Genomic DNA, 22318 nt, shown 5'->3' with positions numbered 1-22318 from the left:
TCACAAGCCTGTCATCCAAGCGAGGTACATGCCAACACTGGCAGCTACGTCTAGATGCGGCATCTGCAATCATTCACAACTTCATCCGGGTTCTCCGCATGCTAACGTCCATAGCTCTGTCTAAAAATGGCAACTGTTAAAATTCATAATTGGCACTTGGTAGCATTCATGAAGTGGGTGAGGTTGGAGGTTGAAGTTGGGCAGAGGTGCTAATTCTGTCCTCATGGGGTTGTCGGGTGTGTCTTGTTCAATCTAGAGTTATCTCTCTTGTTATTGTAGGACTTTCCCTTAGTCGTTTCTGGGTGTTGTCTGTGTCATCCTAATTTATGTCAACCTGTTCTCTGTGTTTCCTGTTTGGTTGTTTAGTTGTTTCAATTTGTTTCTGCGGTGTTGAAGAGCCAGGTTTGTAGTAGTTTTCTGAATTGTAGGTGGTCTTTGGTGTTTCTTATTTCTTTCGGGATGTTCTTCCAGGTTTTTGCAGCCAGGTGGGAGAAGGAGGAGCCTCCTAATTTTTTCTTGATGTATGGTTTTGGCTCCAAGCGGATTTCATTGCTGGCTTGTAGATTGACATTTTCTTTTGTAGGAATTCAGCTCCCTGCCCACTGATTGCCCTGTGTGCTATGCACATTGTTTTGAAGGTGATGCAATGTTTGACTGGCAGTCAATGTAGTATTTTTAGCGCTGAAGTGATGTGGTCTCTTCTGGATAGTTTGAGGAGGAGTCTGGCTGATGTATTTTGGATGCGTTGTAGTTTCTCCAGGAGATATTCTGGCATTACGAGGTAGAGGCTGTTTGCGTAATCGATTCTTGACATGATTAGGGCAATTAATGTGAGTGTTTTGTGGGTGAAGGAGAGGAAAGGTAGGATTCTTCTTGTGTGAAGGAGGAAGAAACATTTCTTTCTCCTCAGACCCTTCTTATTCTCTCTTTACACCTCTCTCCTTGCCCCTATTATCTCTTCCTTTGGTATTTCCCACCATTTCTACGCCGATGACACCCAGCTGTTCCTCTCCTTTTTCTCCTTCACCTCTAACTTGCATCTCAACCTCTCTTCATGTCTAACTGCCATTAAAGACTGGATGTCATCTCACTATCTCTCTCTTTTTGCTGACAAGATTGAAGTCCTGTTCTTTCTTTCCAACTCCCTACCCTATCCATCTCCCCCTCCATCCATCCATTTTCCCCTGTCTAATCTTCCAATCTCCAACCATGCTCGTAATCTAGGTATCTACTTTGTCTCTTCCCTCTCCTTCTCTCATCATATCTCCCTCACTGCTCGGGCTTGTCACTATCATCTCTTCAACATCCGTAAAGTCTGTCCCTCCCTCACCTTCCATGCTACCAAACTCTTAATTTCCTCCCACACATTCTCTCACCTTTTCTATTGTTCTTCTCTCTTCTTCGGCCTTCCCTCTTCCCATCTTTCTCCCCTCAAATCCCTTTATCACTCTGCCATACATACTCTCTTCTCATGACTCCATTTCCAACTCACTTTCTTACTTAGGATGGCTTCCAGCTCCAGCTTAAATTTCACTTCCTTTGTCTTGTCTTTAAATCTCTTCATAACCTTGCTCCTCCTTACCTCTCTTCTCTCCATGCATTCTATACCCCCCTCGCTCCCTTGATTCTGATGATCTCTTCTTACTTTCTGTTCCCCCACCACCATATGCCTCTTCTCTTTTCCGCTCCTTTCAGCTTCTTGCCCTCTTACACTGGAACTCCCTACCTCTGTCTATCCGCTCCTCCCCCACCTATTCCTCCTTGCGCTCCTCTTTGAAAGAACTTCTTCTTCACTCCTCTCCCTGATACCTTCCCCTTCTCTCTATCCCCTCCCTCCTTCTATTATCCTCCCTCTGCTCTCTTTATCTTTATCTTTCCCTGCCTCTACTGTGATCCCCCTCTTTTGTTGCTCACTTCACATATTGATCTCTCCCTCTTGATCCTTCCCTACCCCCCTCTTCTCCTCTTCCTTCTTACTTGCAAATTGTTCTAAATGCCGATTTTATGGTTTGATTCATGTTTACTGTTTTGCTTCTACTGTTCCATGTTTTATGTATTACTGGTTGTTATCTGTAAAGCACCTTGGATTAAGGCGCTATATAAAACAATAAAAATACAAATACAAATACAAATTTTTGATTATTGCATTTATTTGTGGTTCTAAGGTTAGGGTGTTGTCGATCAGGACTCCCAGATTTTTTACCACCTTAGATGGTGTGGGCGCGGTTCCCATTTCCATCAGCCAGGTAATGTAAGTGTTGTTCTCTTGGTTTTTGGATATAATTATGATTTTTGTCTTTCCTGGGTTGATCTTCAAGTTGTTTGCGTTCATCCAGTTAAAGACTTCTTTTAGACACTCAATTAGGGTTGAGTGATCTGCTTGAGTGTCTTCGATTTTGTAGATGATTTGAGTGTCATCTGTTTAGTTGTAGCATGTGATTTTGTATTTTTTGAAGATTCTGATTACTGGAGTCTGGTAGATGTTGAAGTATGGTGGTGATAGTGAGGATCCCTGTGGTACTCCACAGTTGTTAACTTGTGGAGTAGATTTGAAGGGTTTTATCCATACAGTTTCTGTTCTGTCTTCTAGGAATGATTTAATCCAGAGTAGTGCCATATCTGTCATACCTATATCTTCCAATCTTTTGGTTAGGATGTCATGGCTTACTGTTTCGAAAGCTGCAGAGAGGTCGAGCAGAATCAGAGCTGAGGTTGTGTTGGAGTCTGCGTTTGTTTTTAGGTCATCCCAGATGGATAGTAGTGCCGATTCTGTTCCTTTGTGGGTCTGAAACCGACTTGTGCTTGGTCTAGCAAGTGGTGTTTTTCTACATGTTCTAGGGATCATTTGTATACGTAGGTTTCTAGGCATTTTGCCGGGTAGGGAATGTTTGAAATCGGTCTGTAGTTGGAGAGGTCTTCCACGTCGCCACTTGTGTTTTTTAAAAGGGGTTTGATATATGCTGATTTGAATGATCGCGGTACAGTTCCTGTTGTGAGTGAAAGGTTTAGGAGGATTCTGAAGTATTCTGATGGTGTTCCTTGTGCAAGGATTGATTTGTAGATGTCAGGGGGGCAAGGGTCTATGGGTTGTCCAACTTTCTTGCTTTGTTTTACCAACTTGGAGAATGCCTCTGCTGATATTTCAGGGTAGTTTTGGAGTTTGTGCTGTGGCTCTTCGTTTGGTCTAGCAGGTTGAGCATTGTGGTTGCTTGGTCTGTTTCGTATGATTTCTCGCATGTCGTTGATTTTGTTCTTGAAATGTTCTTCCGAGTCATTGCAAAGTTTCTGTGAGGGGTTGGAGTGTTGTTACATTCAGATGGTGTCACGATGCCCGCTCCCGGGGAGCCGGCTCAGGCCCTGCGTCCCCGAAAGCGGACATCAAGTCCCCGGGGAAGGTCCCAGCAACCCCTTATAGGGGCCATTTGGACAGCGTCCTGGCGCCTATGGCGCCAGGCTCATAAAAACGTCAGTCCTGGCGCCATAGGCGCCAGGCTCATTATGAAAGTGTTTGGGTGCACTTACCTGATGCAGACCATGCTGCAGAACCCCGGCCTCCTTGAGGCCTGAAAGGAACTACTTTACCTGTGGGACTCATTTACCACCCGGGCGTGGTCGGGGAAGGATACATACCTGATTGGAGGAAGGACACATTCTAGGAACTTCTTCCAAGGCTATTCAAACCACACCCGATCAGCCACACGTGCTTCGCGTTGTTCTGCATCTAGCAGCTGGACGCTCACCGTGTCTGCTCCTGCATCCTGACTTCTGCCACACCTGCCAGCATCCTGAATCGCCTGCAAAGGAAGGGAACAAGAGAACAGAAGAAGGAAAAGGCCTCACCTGCTAAATCTGCATCCCAGAGACATTTCGCCGACAATCCTGAAAAGGAAGACATTTATTTTTAAAAGCACATCGCATCGATCGCTGCAGCGCCGCATTCTACTCACCTTTACAGGGCGCCTCCATGTTCAGCAGCGACCATCCGGATTCGCAGTCGCGCCCCCGCGCCTAGGGAGAAAAAGACAAGAACAAAGGTGAGAGAAAGAAGGGAAAAGGGAAGCTAAAACTCCATGTCAAGACTTACCTGTTGGGTCATTCCCTTTTCATTTCGGGTCCGCGCCGCATCCAGGCATTTTCGGACCCCGGCCCCTAAGGGGAAAAAGACATCAGCGTTAATGAGTGAATGAAAAGACATTACCAAAACACTCATTAAAGACTTACCTGATTTCCACAAGGATTTCACCGCTCAACTCGGGTCGGTGCCTGTTCCCCGGCATTCCGTACCCCGACCCCTATGGGGAAAAAGACACTAGCATTAGAACATTAATGCATGGACACAAGGGGAACCACTTATAGAAAAACTTACCTGGAAGCCAAGCAAGTTTGGTTCTCACCCATCCGAAAATCCAGTGACGTAACTGGATACCAACGCGCCCCTGCATCAGAAGCAGGATGGAGAGCTCGTCCTTGCAGACCCTAAGGTGAGACGCTACGGGGAAGCACAGCAGGGTTTTGAGGAGGGTGAGAGGGGTAAATGGGAGGCCGATTGCATTACCCCGCAGACAGTTAACCCCCTATTCTCACCTACAGAAGGATACTTCTGCGAGTCAGACAAGCCAGATCTGGGGCCCGGTCCAGTCCGTCTTCCGAACCCTGCGCATCACCTTAGACGAGGTCACAGCAGCGCGAACCAGGCCAGCGCCCCCGTGGGAGTCAGGTGAGCGTTACAGAACGCGAAGCCTTCCTACAAATTCCCACCCAGGCGCTATGGAAACTTCTGAGACTGATCAGTTGGCCCAATTACTGGGGGCATTACGGGCCAAAGTACATGCCGCTCGTCAAGAGACTAATGCCCTCAAGAGGGAATTAATAATATCAAAGGAAAGAACTGATGACCTGGCCAGACAGCTTTTGCAAGGTCAAGCTGGACAAACTCCTCTACCCTGTTCCTGAGGGAACCCCGCTCCTGTGGTTCCCAGTAACCCTGTGCAGATTAATCTACATGGAAACATGCCGCTGGCCCCACCTGAATGCTTTGCTGGGGACCCCAAACGATTCGCCGTATTCATGAATCAGTGTCGTTTGCACTTCCTATGCAGACCTGGGGCCTTCCCTAATGATCAGACCAAAGTAGCCTTTGTATTGTCATATCTCAGCGGCTGCGCTGCCGATTGGTCAGTTCCACTGGTTACTCAAGATGACCCGATTCTCCGTGATTTTCAAGGATTTCAAGCAAGCATGGAAAGGTTATTTGCTCGACACTCTCAGGGGCAGACTCTGGATGACAAACTTCTATCCCTGCGACAGGGCAATCAGGACCTCCTATCCTATATTGCAACCTTTAATAGACTAATTGTGGAAACGGGATGGCCAGAGGATAAAAGAGTCACGTTATTTTATCGAGGTCTACGCGGAGAACTTAAAGATGTCTTGGCCCAAGTTGTAAATCCGCCCCAAGAATGCACAGAATATATAGACTTAGTGGTCCAATTGGATCACAGACTTCAAAACAGAAAAACAGATCGGTCCAGGCTTGAGACCCGGGTGTTGGTCAGGACCCACGCTAACCCCAAGGGAGTTGATGTCTCTGAGCCTATGCAAATTGGAGGGGTGAAAGAACCCTTAACTCAAAAGGAACGTGAAAGGAGGCGGCAGTTAAAATGATGTCTTTATTGTGGGAACTCTGGACACTTTCTACGAGATTGCCCGGCAAAACCGCCCCGAAAAGCGGTAGGAGCCGCTGATAAAAACCATGAAGACTCTGTTTCGGGAAACGACTCAGCCCGACAAGCGTAGGGGTCCGCTTGCCGAGCTTGAAAACTAACTCTCAGACCTCGCATTTCATTGTGCCAATGGTTCTAGTAGATCCAGAAAAGCCTAAGCGGTTGCATGCAATAAAGGCATACATCGATAGTGGGGCTATTGGAAACTATGTGGATCGTGAATTGGCCTCTAGGATTAACCTCCCTCTCCGTCCTAAAACCAGCAAAGATGTCATCACCACAGTCGAGGGAACTGAAATTGCCTCTGGACCGGTAACACATTCCACTACTGGGGTGACTCTTATTGGTCCTGACGGCCATCGGGAGTCAGTTGTGTTTGATGTAATCAAGGCTCCACAGTTTCAGGTTATTCTTGGAATTCCTTGGTTAGAGACACATAATCCTCAAATTGATTGGCGAGCTAAGAGAATAACCTTCCCGGATTGTGCACAAACATGCTACCCAGAAAACCTGAAGATTAATCTAGCGTCTGTAACCTCTGCCTCCATGCAATAACCTCTGGAATACCAGGACTTTCAGGACGTCTTCCAAAAGGAACAGGCCAACACGTTACCTCCTCACCGATCGTACGATTGCCAAATCGATCTGGTGCCCGGTGCACAACCCCCTTGTAGCAGGATTTATGCCCTTACCGAACCTGAGAACCTGCATTTGAGACAATATTTGGATCAATACCTCGCCAATGGTTTTATTCGCCCGTCAAAGTCCCCGGCATCCTCGGCTTTGTTCTTCGTGCCTAAAAAAGAAGGTGACCTTAGAACTTGTATCGATTACCGCGCATTGAACCAGATAACGGTTAAAAACCGTTATCCTCTGCCTCTGATTCCTGAACTCCTTGACCAGGTGAAGGACGCTTGCATATACACCAAGTTAGATCTCCGGGGGGCATATCATCTGGTGCGAGTAAAAGAAGGCGACGAATGGAAAACAGCCTTCCGTACAAAATATGGATTATTCGAATACCAGGTAATGCCTTTCGGGTTGTGCAATGCGCCTGCTGCCTTCCAATTCTTCATGAATGATGTCCTTCGGGAACTCATCAATGTTTGTGTTGTCGTCTATATAGATGACATTCTAGTGTACTCCTCTTCGGAATCTGATCACAGAAAACACGTTAGGGCAGTTCTGGAAAAACTGGGCCAACACAAACTATTTGCTAAACTGGAGAAATGTGTTTTCCATACCACCGAAGTTGAGTTTCTCGGTTTCATCCTGACACCCAAAGGAGTCCGAATGGACTCAAGAAAAGTGGATGCCATCCTCAAATGGCCATCATCTAGCTCTGTAAAAGGGGTTGAAAGCATGCTCGGCTTTGCCAATTTCTATCGCAGGTTTATCCCGGAATTTTCACGCATAGTACAACCCATTACTGCACTCTTGAGGAAAAATAAACGTTTTGAATGGTCTGAAGAGGCGGAGCAGGCCTTCCAGGATTTAAAAGCTAAGTTTACCTCCGCACCTATATTGAAACACCCACGTCCAGATCTCCCGTATGTCGTAGAAACTGACGCATCCAGCCTAGCCATGGGAGCAGTTCTGTCTCAAAGAGATCCTGAAACCAACCAACTGCATCCCGTAGCATTTTGGTCCAGAAAATTCTCGGCACCAGAGATTAATTACGCAATCACTGACAAAGAACTGTTAGCCATAAAGTCCGCTTTTGAAGCCTGGCGGCATTACCTGCTTGGCGCTCGACATACCATCACGGTGATCACTGATCACCGGAATTTACAGTATTTGAAAACCGCCAAGGCACAGTCATCACGGCAGCTCCGATGAGCTTTGTTTTTCGCTGAATTTGATTTCGTGATTACCTATCGACCTGGCTGCAAGAACGGCAAAGCAGACGCCTTATCCCGAATTGGAATGGGAGAATCTGATACAAACTCAGAACCAGTACCAATAATTCCCGAACAGAGAATTCTAGGCATGACTTCGTTACAGACGCTTGAAGACATTCAAGTCAGAGTGAAACAACTCCTGGACCCTACAGTCCTACAGGATTGGATACAAAAGGGATCAGACTTTACCATAGATAATGGTTTACCTTATTACCAAGGACGCTTATTCCTGCCGCACAAGGATTTACACAAACTAGTTATTTCAGGTTATCATGATACATTAATAGAGGGACACCCCGGTATTGCCAAGACAATGGAAAAGGTGAAACGACAATTCTGGTGGCCCTCTTGGCGAAAAGATGTTAAATCATTTGTGATGTCCTGTGGTGTTTGCGCCCAAAATAAAGGTCAAAAGAAAAGACCAGCAGGTCTCCTTCAACCTCTAGACATACCGCCAGCACCCTGGCACACCCTATCAATGGATTTTATTACGGACTTGCCTCCTTGTTCGGGATACAATACCATTCTGGTAATTGTGGATTTGTTTTCCAAAATGGCCCACTTCATTCCTTTGAAAGGTTAACCTTCAGCTTCTGTCCTAGCCAAAGAATTCCTCGAAAATATTGTTCGGCTACATGGATTCCCATCTATACTAATCCCTGACCGGGGAAGCCAATTCATTTCCCACTTCTGGCGCAAATGTTGTCAAATGGCACAAATCGACGTAAGATTATCGACCAGTCACCACCCTCAGACCGATGGTCAGACCGAGAGGACAAATCAGACCCTTGAGCAGTACTTACGGTGTATGTTACAGCAATCTGAAAGCAACTGGAAAGACATTCTTTGGATAGCCGAATACGCATATAATAATTCGGTACACTCTGGAACTGGCCGTAGTCCTTTTTATACCTTGTTTGGACTTCACCCTCGAACCTCAAACCTCGACTCACCTCAGAACCTCGGAGTGCCCGCAGTAGAACATCTGCATTCTACCATTACCCGAGCCTTCAAAGAGGCAACCACGCATTTACAACAAGCCAAGAGAAAATACAAGGAAAATGCTGACCTACATCGGAGTGAAGCACCTCCGTATCAGATTGGGGATCAAGTGTGGTTAGCTACCAGACATTTACCACTCATAGGGCCTCGAACTTTTAACCCAAAATATCTGGGACCTTATTCTATTACAGCAATAATTAACCCAGTAGCGGTAAAACTTGATTTACCAGCTAATATGCGAATTCACCCTGTTTTTCATGTGTCACTTCTGAAACCAGTGGTCCCCGGAACCCGACTACTCAAACCTCCAGAACCTATTCAAATAGATGGGGAACCCGAATTCGAAGTGAAGAACATTTTAGATTCAAAAATGTTTAGGTCAAAGCTTTTCTACCTAATTGATTGGAAGGAGTACGGACCTCAGGAGAGGTCGTGGGAACCCAGTGACCATGTGCATGCACCTCGATTAGTCAGGAAATTCCACCGACTCTTCCCAAACAAACCAAAACCCCCGGAGGGAACAACCTTGGGAGTGGCCTAGGGGGGGAGTGCTGTCACGATGCCCGCTCCCGGGGAGCCGGCTCAGGCCCTGCGTCCCCGAAAGCGGACATCAAGTCCCCGGGGAAGGTCCCAGCAACCCCTTATAGGGGCCCTTTGGACAGCGTCCTGGCGCCTATCGCGCCAGGCTCATAGAAAACGTCAGTCCTGGCGCCATAGGCGCCAGGCTCATTATGAAAGTGTTTGGGTGCACTTACCTGATGCAGACCATGCTGCAGAACCCCGGCCTCCTTGAGGCCTGAAAGGAACTACTTTACCTGTGGGACTCATTTACCACCCGGGCGTGGTCGGGGAAGGTTTCATACCTGATTGGAGGAAGGACACATTCTAGGAACTTCTTCCAAGGCTATTTAAACCACACCCGATCAGCCACACGTGCTTCGCGTTGTTCTGCATCTAGCAGCTGGACGCTCACCGCGTCTGCTCCTGCATCCTGACTTCTGCCACATCTGCCAGCATCCTGAATCGCCTGCAAAGGAAGGGAACAAGAGAACAGAAGAAGGAAAAGGCCTCACCTGCTAAATCTGCATCCCAGAGACATTTCGCCGACAATCCTGAAAAGGAAGACATTTATTTTTAAAAGCACATCGCATCGATCGCTGCAGCGCCGCATTCTACTCACCTTTACAGGGCGCCTCCATGTTCAGCAGCGACCATCCGGATTCGCAGTCGCGCCCCCGCGCCTAGGGAGAAAAAGACAAGAACAAAGGTGAGAGAAAGAAGGGAAAAGGGAAGCTAAAACTCCATGTCAAGACTTACCTGTTGGGTCATTCCCTTTTCATTTCGGGTCCGCGCCGCATCCAGGCATTTTCGGACCCCGGCCCCTAAGGGGAAAAAGACATCAGCGTTAATGAGTGAATGAAAAGACATTACCAAAACACTCATTAAAGACTTACCTGATTTCCACAAGGATTTCACCGCTCACCTCGGGTCGGTGCCTGTTCCCCGGCATTCCGTACCCCGGCCCCTATGGGGAAAAAGACACTAGCATTAGAACATTAATGCATGGACACAAGGGGAACCACTTATAGAAAAACTTACCTGGAAGCCAAGCAAGTTTGGTTCTCACCCATCCGAAAATCCAGTGACGTAACTGGATACCAACGCGCCCCTGCATCAGAAGCAGGATGGAGAGCTCATCCTTCCAGACCCTAAGGTGAGACGCTACGGGGAAACACAGCAGGGTTTTGAGGAGGGTGAGAGGGGTAAATGGGAGACCGATTGCATTACCCCGCAGACAGTTAACCCCCTATTCTCACCTACAGAAGGATACTTCTGCGAGTCAGACAAGCCAGATCTGGGGCCCGGTCCAGTCCGTCTTCCGAACCCTGCGCATCACCTTAGACGAGGTCACAGCAGCGCGAACCAGGCCAGCGCCCCCGTGGGAGTCAGGTGAGCGTTACAGATGGGGTTTTTATTTCTTTTATGATGTTGAACATTTATTTTTGTGTGTTGGTGGCATTGGTGATTCTGTCATTATAATGCCTTCTCTTTGCCTTTTGAATTTCCTTCTTGCATGCGCGGATTTCTTTCTGGAACAGTGCTTTCTTGTCTTGGTTGTACTCTTTCCACCATTCCAGTTCCATCATCTTTTTTTTTGTTCATGGTGCTTAGTAGTGGGTTGAACCATTATGCCATTGCTCTTTTTTTGAGCGGGTAAATGGTTTTTCTGGGGTGATGTTTTGAATTTTGTCAGAAATCCATTTGTGGAGTAGCTTGGCTTTCCCGTCTGGGTCTGCCAGCTCTAGTTCTGTAGTTGAAGGTCTGGTCATCTCCAGTTGTTCCATTAGGTTGCTTGCTTTGATGGTTTTCCAGTTTCTTTGTGTGATGGTTCTGATCGTCAGGGGCTGCGGGTGGATTTCAGTTGGTAGTGTGATCACGAATGGGATGATGAGATGGTCACTACACAGTATTTGTATCGGTGGTGACGTGGTGCTAAGTTTTCTTTGGCAAAGATTGTGTAATGGGTGTGTCCTGCCGAGTGTGTTGCCCCTTTCACCAACCAGTGTAGTTTCATGGTTGTTAGTTGGCCAATTAATGAGTTTTGGGAGTTGGCATGTTTTCCTTTGAACCAAATGTTGAAGTCCCTAAGGATTATTAGATGTTTGTGCTTGATGGCTATGTTGGTGATGGCTTCTATGAAGTTGCCGATGAAGGTTGCATCGTATGTCGATGGTCTGTAAACCAGGATGAATTTGATGTTTGTTTTTAGATTCGCTGATAGGTGTATGACCATGGTTTCGCAGTCGATGATGTTAAGATTTTTGTCTGTTTTTATTTTCAGGTGTTCTTTGAATGCTATTGCGAGGCATCATCCTTTTTTGTTTTTCCTGTTTATCTGAAGGCATTTGAAGTTGATGGGGAGGTAGCTTTGGAGTGTGATTTTGTAGTTCTTATCGCGCCATGTTTCTATGATGAATAGTATGTCAATGCCGTTGTCACAGAGAAGGTCAAAGATTTCTGTCGAGTGTTTTGACATGGATATTGCGTTTATTAGGTTGCAGTGGATTTTAAAGGTGTAGTTTGGTTTCTGTTTTGGTGTCAGCATTATCTTCTGACTGGTGTTGCGATTTCCTTCCAAGTCAATCTCTTGTTGTGGTGTTGGTACAGTTGTGTCTGCGTCGTTGAGAAGTTCTTCTAGGTTCAGTCTTGGGATTTTGTTTTCATCTGGATCCTCTTCTAAATCTTGGGGCTGTCGAGTGGACTGTCCTCTTGTTTTGGTGATGCAAGGTGTTGGAGCGTCGATTCTGTTCTTGTTATTTCTAGTAGTGTCCGTTCTTCTTCTGTCTGGTTGTATGTGGGTTTGCTCGTTCTGGTATAGTGGGAGAGAGGCCTACACCTAACAATGCAATTTGAGTACCAGCCTAGACTCAGTTAGAGAATAACAATGCAATTTGAGTACCAGTCTGGCACAGCTAGATTTGATAGTCCTGTATAGTGGGAGAGAGGCCTACACCTAACAATGCAATATGAGTACCAGCCTAGACACAGTTAGAGGCTAACAATGAACTTGAATACCAGCCTAGACACAGTTAGAGCCTAACAATGCAATTTGAGTACCAGCCTGGCACAGCTAGATTTGAGAGTCATGTATAGTGAGAGAGAGGCCTACACCTAACAATGCAACTTCGGTACCAGCCTATACACAGTTAGAGCCTAACAATGCAATTTGATTACCAGCCTGGCACAGCTAGATTTGAGAGTCCTGTATATTGGGAGAGAGGCCTACACCAAAAAATGCAATTTGAGTACCAGCCTAGACACAGTTCGAGCCTAACAATGCAATTGGAGCACCAGCCTGGCACAGCTAGATTTGAGAGTCCTGTATAGTGGGAGAGAGACCCACACCTAACAATGCAACTTGGGTACCAGCCTATAAACAGTTAGAGCCTAACAAAGCAATGTGGGCACCAGCCTGGCACCGCTAGACTTGAGAGTCCTGTATAGTGGGAGAGAGGCCTACACCTAACAATGCAACTTGGGTACCAGCCTATACACAGTTTGAGCCTAACAATGCGATTTAGGTACCAACCTGGCACAGCTAGATTTTAGGATCCTGTATAATGGCAGAGAGGCTCACAGCCAATAATGCAATTTGAGTACCAGACAATGCAACTTGAAATAGGGCACAGCTACGCTTGACAGTCATGTACAGTGGTAGAGAGGCCCACAGCCAACAATGCAATTTGAATACCAGACAATGCATTTTGAAATAGGACACAGCTTAGACTTCAAAGACCTACACATTGGTAGAGAGCCCTACAGCTAAGAATGCGATTTGAACACTAGACAATGCAATTTGAAATGGTACACAGATGGATTTGAGAGTCCTGTATAGTGGGAGAGAGTCCTACACCTAACAATGCAATTTGAGTACCAGCCTAGACACAGTTAGATTTGAGAGTCAGGTATAGTGGGAGAGAGGCCTACACCTAACAATGCAATTTTAGTACCAGCCTGGAAACAGTTAGAGCCTAACAATGCAATTGGAGCACCAGCCTGGCATAGCTAGATTTGAGAGTCATGTATAGTGGGGGAGAGGCCTACTTCTAACAATGCAATTTGAGTACCAGCCTGGACACAGTTAGAGCCTAACAGTGCAATTTGAGTACCAGCCTGGCACAGCTAGATTTGAGAGTCCTGTATAGTGGGAGAGAGACGCACACCTAACAATGCAACTTGGGTACCAGCCTATAAACAGTTAGAGCCTAACAAAGCAATGTAGGCACCAGCCTGGCACCGCTAGACTTGAGAGTCCTGTATAGTGGGAGAGAGGCCTACACCTAACAATGCAACTTGGGTAACAGCCTATACACAATTTGAGCGATTTAGGTACCAACCTGGCACAGCTAGATTTTAGAGTCCTGTATAATGGGAGAGAGGCTCACAGCCAACAATGCAATTTGAGTACCAGACAATGCAACTTGAAATAGGGCACAGCTACGCTTGAGAGTCATGTACAGTGGTAGTGAGGCCCACAGCCAACAATGCAATTTGAATACCAGACAATGCATTTTGAAATAGGACACAGCTTAGACTTCAGAGACCTACACATTGGTAGAGAGTCCTACAGCTAAGAATGTGATTTGAACACTAGACAATGCAATTTGAAATGGTACACAGCTGGATTTGAGAGTCCTGTATAGTGGGAGAGAGTCCTACACCTAACAATGCAATTTGAGTACCAGCCTAGACACAGTTAGATTTGAGAGTCAGGTATAGTGGGAGAGAGGCCTACACCTAACAATGCAATTTTAGTACCAGCCTGGACACAGTTAGAGCCTAACAATGCAATTTGAGTACCAGCCTGGCACAGCTAGATTTGAGAGTCCTGTATAGAGGGAGAGAGGCCTACACCTAACAATGCAATTTTAGTACCAGCCTGGACACAGTTAGAGCCTAACAATGCAATTTGAGTACCAGCCTGGCACAGCTAGATATGAGAGTCCTGTATAGTGGGAGAGAGGCCCACACCTAACAATGCAACTTGGGTGCCAGCCTATACACAGTTAGAGCGTAACAATGCAATTTGATTACTAGCCTGGCACAGCTAGATTTGAGAGTCCTGTGTATTGGGAGAGAGGCCTACACCTAACAATGCAATTTGAGTACCAGCCTAGACACAATTCGAGCACTAACAATGCAATTGGAGCACCAGCCTGGCACAGCTAGGTTTGAGAGTCATTTATAGTGGGGGAGAGGCCTACTTCTAACAATGCAATTTGAGTACCAGCCTGGACACAATTAGAGCCTAAAAGTGCAATTTGAGTACCAGCCTGGCACAGCTAGATTTGAGAGTCATGTATAGTGGGAGAGAGACCCACACCTAACAATGCAACTTAGGTACCAGCCTATACACAGTTAGAGCCTAACAAAGCAATGTGGGCACCAGCCTGGCACTGCTAGACTTGAGAGTCCTGTATAGTGGGAGAGAGGCCTACACCTAACAATGCAACTTGGGTACCAGCCTATACACAGTTTGAGCCTAACAATGCGATTTAGGTACCAACCTGGCACAGCTAGATTTTAGAGTCCTGTATAATGGGAGAGAGGCTCACAGCCAACAATGCAATTTGAGTACCAGACAATGCAACTTGAAATAGGGCACAGCTACGCTTGAGAGTCATGTACAGTGGTAGAGAGGCCCACAGCCAACAATGCAATTTGAATACCAGACAATGCATTTTGAAATAGGAAACAGCTTAGACTTCAGAGACCTACACATTGGTAGAGAGCCCTACAGCTAAGAATGCGATTTGAACACTAGACAATGCAATTTGAAATGGTACACAGCTGGATTTGAGAGTCCTGTATAGTGGGAGAGAGTCCTACACCTAACAATGCAATTCGAGTACCAGCCTAGACACAGTTAGATTTGAGAGTCGGGTATAGTGGGAGAGAGGCCTACACCTAACAATGCAATTTTAGTACCAGCCTGGACACAGTTAGAGCCTAACAATGCAATTTGAGTACCAGCCTGGCACAGCTAGATTTGAGAGTCCTGTATAGTGGGAGAGAGGCCCACACCTAACAATGCAACTTGGGTACCCGCCTATACACAGTTAGAGCCTAACAATGCAATTTAGGTACCAGCCTGGCACAGCTAGATTTTAGAGTCATGTATAGTGAGAGAGAGGCCTACACCTAACAATGCCACTCGGGTACCAGCCTATACACAGTTAGAGCCTAACAATGCAACTTTGGTACCAGCCTATACACAGTTAGAGCCTAACAATGCAATTTGATTACCAGCCTGGCACAGCTAGATTTGAGAGTCCTGTATATTGGGAGAGAGGCCTACACCAAAAAATGCAATTTGAGTACCAGCCTAGACACAGTTCGAGCCTAACAATGCAATTGTAGCACCAGCCTGGCACAGCTAGATTTGAGAGTCCTGTATAGTGGGAGAGAGACCCACACCTAACAATGCAACTTGGGTACCAGCCTATAAACAGTTAGAGCCTAACAAAGCAATGTGGGCACCAGCCTGGCACCGCTAGACTTGAGAGTCCTGTATAGTGGGAGAGAGGCCTACACCTAACAATGCAACTTGGGTACCAGCCTATACACAGTTTGAGCCTAACAATGCGATTTAGGTACCAACCTGGCACAGCTAGATTTTAGGATCCTGTATAATGGCAGAGAGGCTCACAGCCAATAATGCAATTTGAGTACCAGACAATGCAACTTGAAATAGGGCACAGCTACGCTTGAGAGTCATGTACAGTGGTAGAGAGGCCGACAGCCAACAATGCAATTTGAATACCAGACAATGCATTTTGAAATAGGACACAGCTTAGACTTCAAAGACCTACACATTGGTAGAGAGCCCTACAGCTAAGAATGCGATTTGAACACTAGACAATGCAATTTGAAATGGTACACAGATGGATTTGAGAGTCCTGTATAGTGGGAGAGAGTCCTACACCTAACAATGCAATTTGAGTACCAGCCTAGACACAGTTAGATTTGAGAGTCAGGTATAGTGGGAGAGAGGCCTACACCTAACAATGCAATTTTAGTACCAGCCTGGAAACGGTTAGAGCCTAACAATGCAATTGGAGCACCAGCCTGGCATAGCTAGATTTGAGAGTCATGTATAGTGGGGGAGAGGCCTACTTCTAACAATGCAATTTGAGTACCAGCCTGGACACAGTTAGAGCCTAACAGTGCAATTTGAGTACCAGCCTGGCACAGCTAGATTTGAGAGTCCTGTATAGTGGGAGAGAGACGCACACCTAACAATGCAACTTGGGTACCAGCCTATAAACAGTTAGAGCGTAACAAAGCAATGTAGGCACCAGCCTGGCACCGCTAGACTTGAGAGTCCTGTATAGTGGGAGAGAGGCCTACACCTAACAATGCAACTTGGGTAACAGCCTATACACAATTTGAGCGATTTAGGTACCAACCTGGCACAGCTAGATTTTAGAGTCCTGTATAATGGGAGAGAGGCTCACAGCCAACAATGCAATTTGAGTACCAGACAATGCAACTTGAAATAGGGCACAGCTACGCTTGAGAGTCATGTACAGTGGTATAGAGGCCCACAGCCAACAATGCAATTTGAATACCAGACAATGCATTTTGAAATAGGACACAGCTTAGACTTCAGAGACCTACACATTGGTAGAGAGCCCTACAGCTAAGAATGTGATTTGAACACTAGACAATGCAATTTGAAATGGTACACAGCTGGATTTGAGAGTCCTGTATAGTGGGAGAGAGTCCTACACCTAACAATGCAATTTGAGTACCAGCCTAGACACAGTTAGATTTGAGAGTCAGGTATAGTGGGAGAGAGGCCTACACCTAACAATGCAATTTTAGTACCAGCCTGGACACAGTTAGAGCCTAACAATGCAATTTGAGTACCAGCCTGGCACAGCTAGATTTGAGAGTCCTGTATAGTGGGAGAGAGGCCCACACCTAACAATGCAACTTCGGTACCCGCCTATACACAGTTAGAGCCTAACAATGCAATTTAGGTACCAGCCTGGCACAGCTAGACTTTAGAGTCCTGTATAATGGGAGAGAGGCCTACACCTAACAATGCAATTTTAGTACCAGCCTGGACACAGTTAGAGCCTAACAATGCAATTTGAGTACCAGCCTGGCACAGCTAGATTTGAGAGTCCTTTATAGTGGGAGAGAGGCCCACACCTAACAATGCAACTTGGGTACCCGCCTATACACAGTTAGAGCCTAACAATGCAATTTAGGCACCAGCCTGGCACAGCTAGATTTTAGAGTCCTGTATAATGGGAGAGAGGCCCACAGCTAACAATACAATTTGATATAGGACACAGCTAGATTTGAGAGTCCCGCACAGTGGGAGAGAGGCTCACAGCCAACAATGCAACTTGAGTACCAGACAATGGAACTTAAAATAGGGCACAGCAATGCCTGAGAGTGCTGTACAGTGGTAGAGATGACCACATCCAACAATGCAATTTGAATACCAGACAATGGGCCTCATCACGACCTCGGCGGTAACGCCGGCGTTATTAGCGCGGGGGCTATTAGCGTGACCGCCATAGCCCCTGGCGCTAATAGTGCGGGATCACGAGTTGGGAGGACTTGGAAGTCCCCATTCCCCATTGAGCCCATTCGGGAATACCCCATTCCCCATTGGGCTCAATGGGGAAATTTCGCGCTCATACCGCCAGCGGATTTCCTGCCGGCGGTATGAGCGCGAATTCTCGGCGGATTTCACACCAGCTCAGAGCTGGGTTGAAATCCGCTGAGGCCCTGATTCGGCGGACCCTTAAATCCGGCGGTAATAGCGCTACCGCCGGATTTAAGGGTTACCGCCGAGGTCGTGATGAGACCCAATGCATTTTGAAATAGGACACAGCTTAGACTTGAGAGTCCTACACAGTGGTAGAGAGGCCTACAGCTAACAATGTGATTTGAACACCAGAAAATGCAATTTGAAATCAGACATAGCTGGATTTGAGAGTCCTGTACAGTGGGAGAGAGGCCTGCACCTAACAATGCAATTTGAGTACCAGCCTAGACACAGTTAGAGCCTAACAATGCAATTTGAGTACCAGCCTGGCACAGCTAGATTTGATAGTCCTGTATAGTGGGAGAGAGGCCGACACCTAACAATGCAATTTGAGTACCAGCCTGGAACAGCAAGATTTGAGAATCCTGTATAGTGGAGAGAGGCCTACACCTAACAATGTAATTTGAGTATCAGCCTAGATACAGTTAGAGCCTAAAAATGCAATTTGAGTACCAGCCTAAGCGCTTGCTGGGGGTGTAGCATAGTATACTAAGTACAGTACTAACTTGGAGGCTCAATCTATTAATCACCTTACTGTTCCAAAGTATGTAGAATTGTTGTGTGGCAGGGCTTCCGGAGTAGAGTGATTGCTATACTCCCCACTCAAATCTCTCCCACCTTGTGTGTTGCTGCTGGTTGACGGCTGGCTACTGGCTTCCCCTGCGGACACCTGCTGACACTTTCTGGAGCTGTCTCTGTTGGAGCTGCCCCTTGCCTTGGAGCCCTTAGCCGCAGGGGCTGCCGGGCAGAGGGCTGCCCTGGGAGGGTTATTTATGACTGTCCAGTGGTCCAATCAGAGTAGTTGGGCAGGCTAGGGAGGCTGGAGGGAGCACACAACGGGGAAATAGAGGTCGTTGAGGAGGGCTAAGAGCAAGGCTTCACACGGGTGCTGGGGCTGTTAAATAGGGCCCAAAACCAATTCAAAGTGGCCCGGGAGGGTCACTGAAGCGGCCAAGTCTCACCTGCTGCAGATGGAAGTGGGGCACCAGAACGGTGCTATCACTTCGCCACTGCAATAACCGGCCCTTAGATGGTTCATTCAGGGGAGTTGGGTCGCTAGGGAGGCAGTAGGGAGCGCACAACAGGGAAATGGAGGTCATGAAGGGGGCTAGGAGCAAGGCTGCACATAGGCGCTGGGGTTGTTAAACAGGGCCCAAAACCAATTCAAAGTGGCCAAGTCTCAGCTGATCAATACGCTTGTAAATTTGAAACCGTCAAGTGATGTGCGCCCTCCAGTTACAGAAACGATCAAAGAAACTTAGCAAATCCAATCCTGCTTTTGATTAGACAATAGGCTTCCTCATTAACCCAAACTTCCTGGCTCACACAGGCTGCACCCTGGACCTTGTACTAAATGTATTGGTCTGACCTCTGCTCCTCCTGTCCTGAATCACAAGATGTTCCAGACATGGCTGCCTTCTTATCTCCTCCCTACCCCAGGTGCCCAGTTACGATGTGACCAGGGCACGGTGCTCAAATCTAAATTTAGAGGATTTGTTTGCTTAAATTGTGTGTTTAGGTGCAACTTGGATGGGGTGGCCATCCCCAGGTGAGGGCAGAAGTGTTCTAAATGTTCACCTGGCTCATTGACATTGTTGAACCTCGTGCCCTATTCCCATAAATGTGTCCTTCAATGGGCACATCCCTTCCTGTTTGTTTATCAACTAACATTCTGTTTCCATCACTCACATTCAGGTCCTGCAGCTGGATACAATTTATGCGTATTTATGCAGCATAGGTGCCTCTGACCTCGGTTTCTCTCCTGGGAAATGGGAAAGGGGATTTGTTTTCAGAGCGCAACTAACAGAGCCACAGCTCCACACCAAGGCCTATGTTATCATCTGTTCATCATGGATTAGGCCTTACATCTAAAATGGTGTTACTTCTGTCTAAATGACACACTGACCTCACTATTACCATACTACCTGGCTGACTCCATCTTGCACTTATTTCCATCCATCCTGGACATCACGCTACCCTGCGTCACTACAATACACCAACTAAACACTGGGCCTATAATGCTGCCCGGTCTGTAACCTCTGCAACTGCAACATTAATACATCTGTTGCTCTTTCTGTGTTGCTATTTTTCAGTATCTAATATGTGTCAGACCTAACCACTAAAATGTATATGCAGTCAACAGCACTCTGCTGGCAAAACAAAAGAGGTGATGGCAGGAAGGTTTAGAATTAATTTTATTCTCTGGCATTGCTTTGGGCAACCCTCCAGACCATCGTTCTTCGCATGCCAATCCATTACAAAAGGGGATAGACCCTATGCAAACCAGGATTTGTCCCTGCTTCCATAAGGCTGTTCTTTAACATGTTTTCATCAACCTGAACCTATTTGCCTGACTGGGATGCAGTATGTGCAGCCCAACAATCCCCCCTTTAGTTAAATCTCCATTAACCAATCATTCTTCCTTCCTTCTATAATCATCATCCTTGGGTACCCATGCTCTATACACATGATGTAAACTTCCCCCATCTCTGGCATACTACTCTTCAGGGGTACCAGTCATGAAACAGCACCCTCCTTCTCCTGCTAAATCGTTCCAGCATTCAATATAATTCTCTGGGTCTGGTGGGGGTGTCAGTCACTGTACCTGGGTCACTGTGGGGTCAAAAGGCTGCACTATTTTGACCATTCTTGGCCTTGCATCCCCATCCTACCTAACAGACTGGGTGTACTTGTGTTTTGTGAGAGTAGAAGCTTTACCCTCCCTTATTGAAATCATCATTGTAGCACTCTTTGGCAGTATCTTTGTGCAGCACCGCAGGATCATTTGAAGGGAAAAAAAGTTCTAACAAAAATAATAAAATGGGAAACAGCATTTTAATTGCTATTTTCAAACATGATGGTGCTCATGAAAACATGACATCAAATTAATCATCTGCATTCACTCTAGCTTCCTTCTCCATATCAATCCTCAAATTGTAAAGGGACCCTGTCGCATGGACAACAATCCGTTGTCAGTATCATTTGGGGGTGGGCATGTGCAGCAGGACTGTCCATTTGTCTTGGACACTCCCCCTCCATAGCTGTGAGCAGGTCCAGAACATATCAGTTCTGGATGGTCATAAGTCTAATTGCTCTCATCTCACTCTTTATTGAGTTGAGGCCCTGCTCAGTCTGTTCACCATCAGGAGTATTTCCCATCTGGTTATCTCCAGCCATTTTGCATTGGCTACAGTCTGAATACCTGGCACCAGAAGGTAGGCAAAAAAAAGTTTCTGTCTTGGTGAATAAATGGTTTTAATACGGTATTTCTTTCACACTCTCAGAGGAGTCTTTGGACAGCTAATTAGATCTCTACTGACAGCGACAATTTTAGTGAGCGATGGACACGCTTAACAACTGGGGCTTAGTTGGTTCTGGGGCTTGCACATTTCTAACTTATAAATGAGCACCAGGAAATACTAGAACCACAGACTGTAGGGTCATCAGAGAGCATAGGCGCATATACGATGGTGTGAGGTGTAAATATGCAGATTCTCCACACACCCAGTACACACGTCTCTCAGTTGCATCAGGGATGAATAGTGTTTTATTGCAATGGTTGTTTGTTCCTATGGTTACAGTTCCATTTCCTCCAACACAAAAAGAGTTCTCTGCTGGCCTTTGTACTTTGGCTGGTGTTTCATTTAGTTCAATTCATGTCTGCCTTGGCATGTAGTTAACCCATATTTTTCCACAGTTCTTTTTGACACATGACACCACATCCTCAGGAAGCCCCAGTAAGCCCACCGCTGCAGAGCTCACTAATCCTGCCACCCATCTATTGTTGGAAAACAGCACTCTTTCCATCTTTAACAATGGCCACAGCTTCTTCTTGCCACATTCTTCATCATCTCTGTCCATGATGACCACCTGGACATTGTGCTCTTGGAAAAGACTGTGAGCTCTGCACAAGGTTATATTTTCCAAGCACTGCGCTATAGGATACTGCATTTATTGGGGTAAAAACAACTCTGGTGCACCATTCACATGATGTATCAAAGAGCATACAAAGCAGCTCTCATTTGAACTTTCCTACCCAACATTTTGCATGTGATTATACCACATGTTAGGCGATTCAGGGTGGTGCACATCGGCCATGGTGTCAAATATAAGGCCTTCATACTAATGTTATCCAATTCCTTCCTCAGTCTCTCTCCTGATTAGTGTTATTCCCAAGTGTGTTTTGTTCTCAAAAACATTCCATAATTCCCTAACCCCCTTTTATTTATGTCACCACCGTATTAAATAACACACAAAACAATAATATACAACACATGACATATATTACACAAGGTCTGTGTTGTTGCACCTGCAGGGGGAGAGATAAAGCAAATATCCATTTA

Source organism: Ambystoma mexicanum, chromosome 6q, assembly GCF_040938575.1.
Source record: "Ambystoma mexicanum isolate Mex_15411 chromosome 6q, UKY_AmexF1_1, whole genome shotgun sequence".
Classification (NCBI taxonomy): Eukaryota; Metazoa; Chordata; class Amphibia; order Caudata; family Ambystomatidae; genus Ambystoma; species Ambystoma mexicanum.
This window is presented reverse-complemented; position numbering follows the sequence as displayed.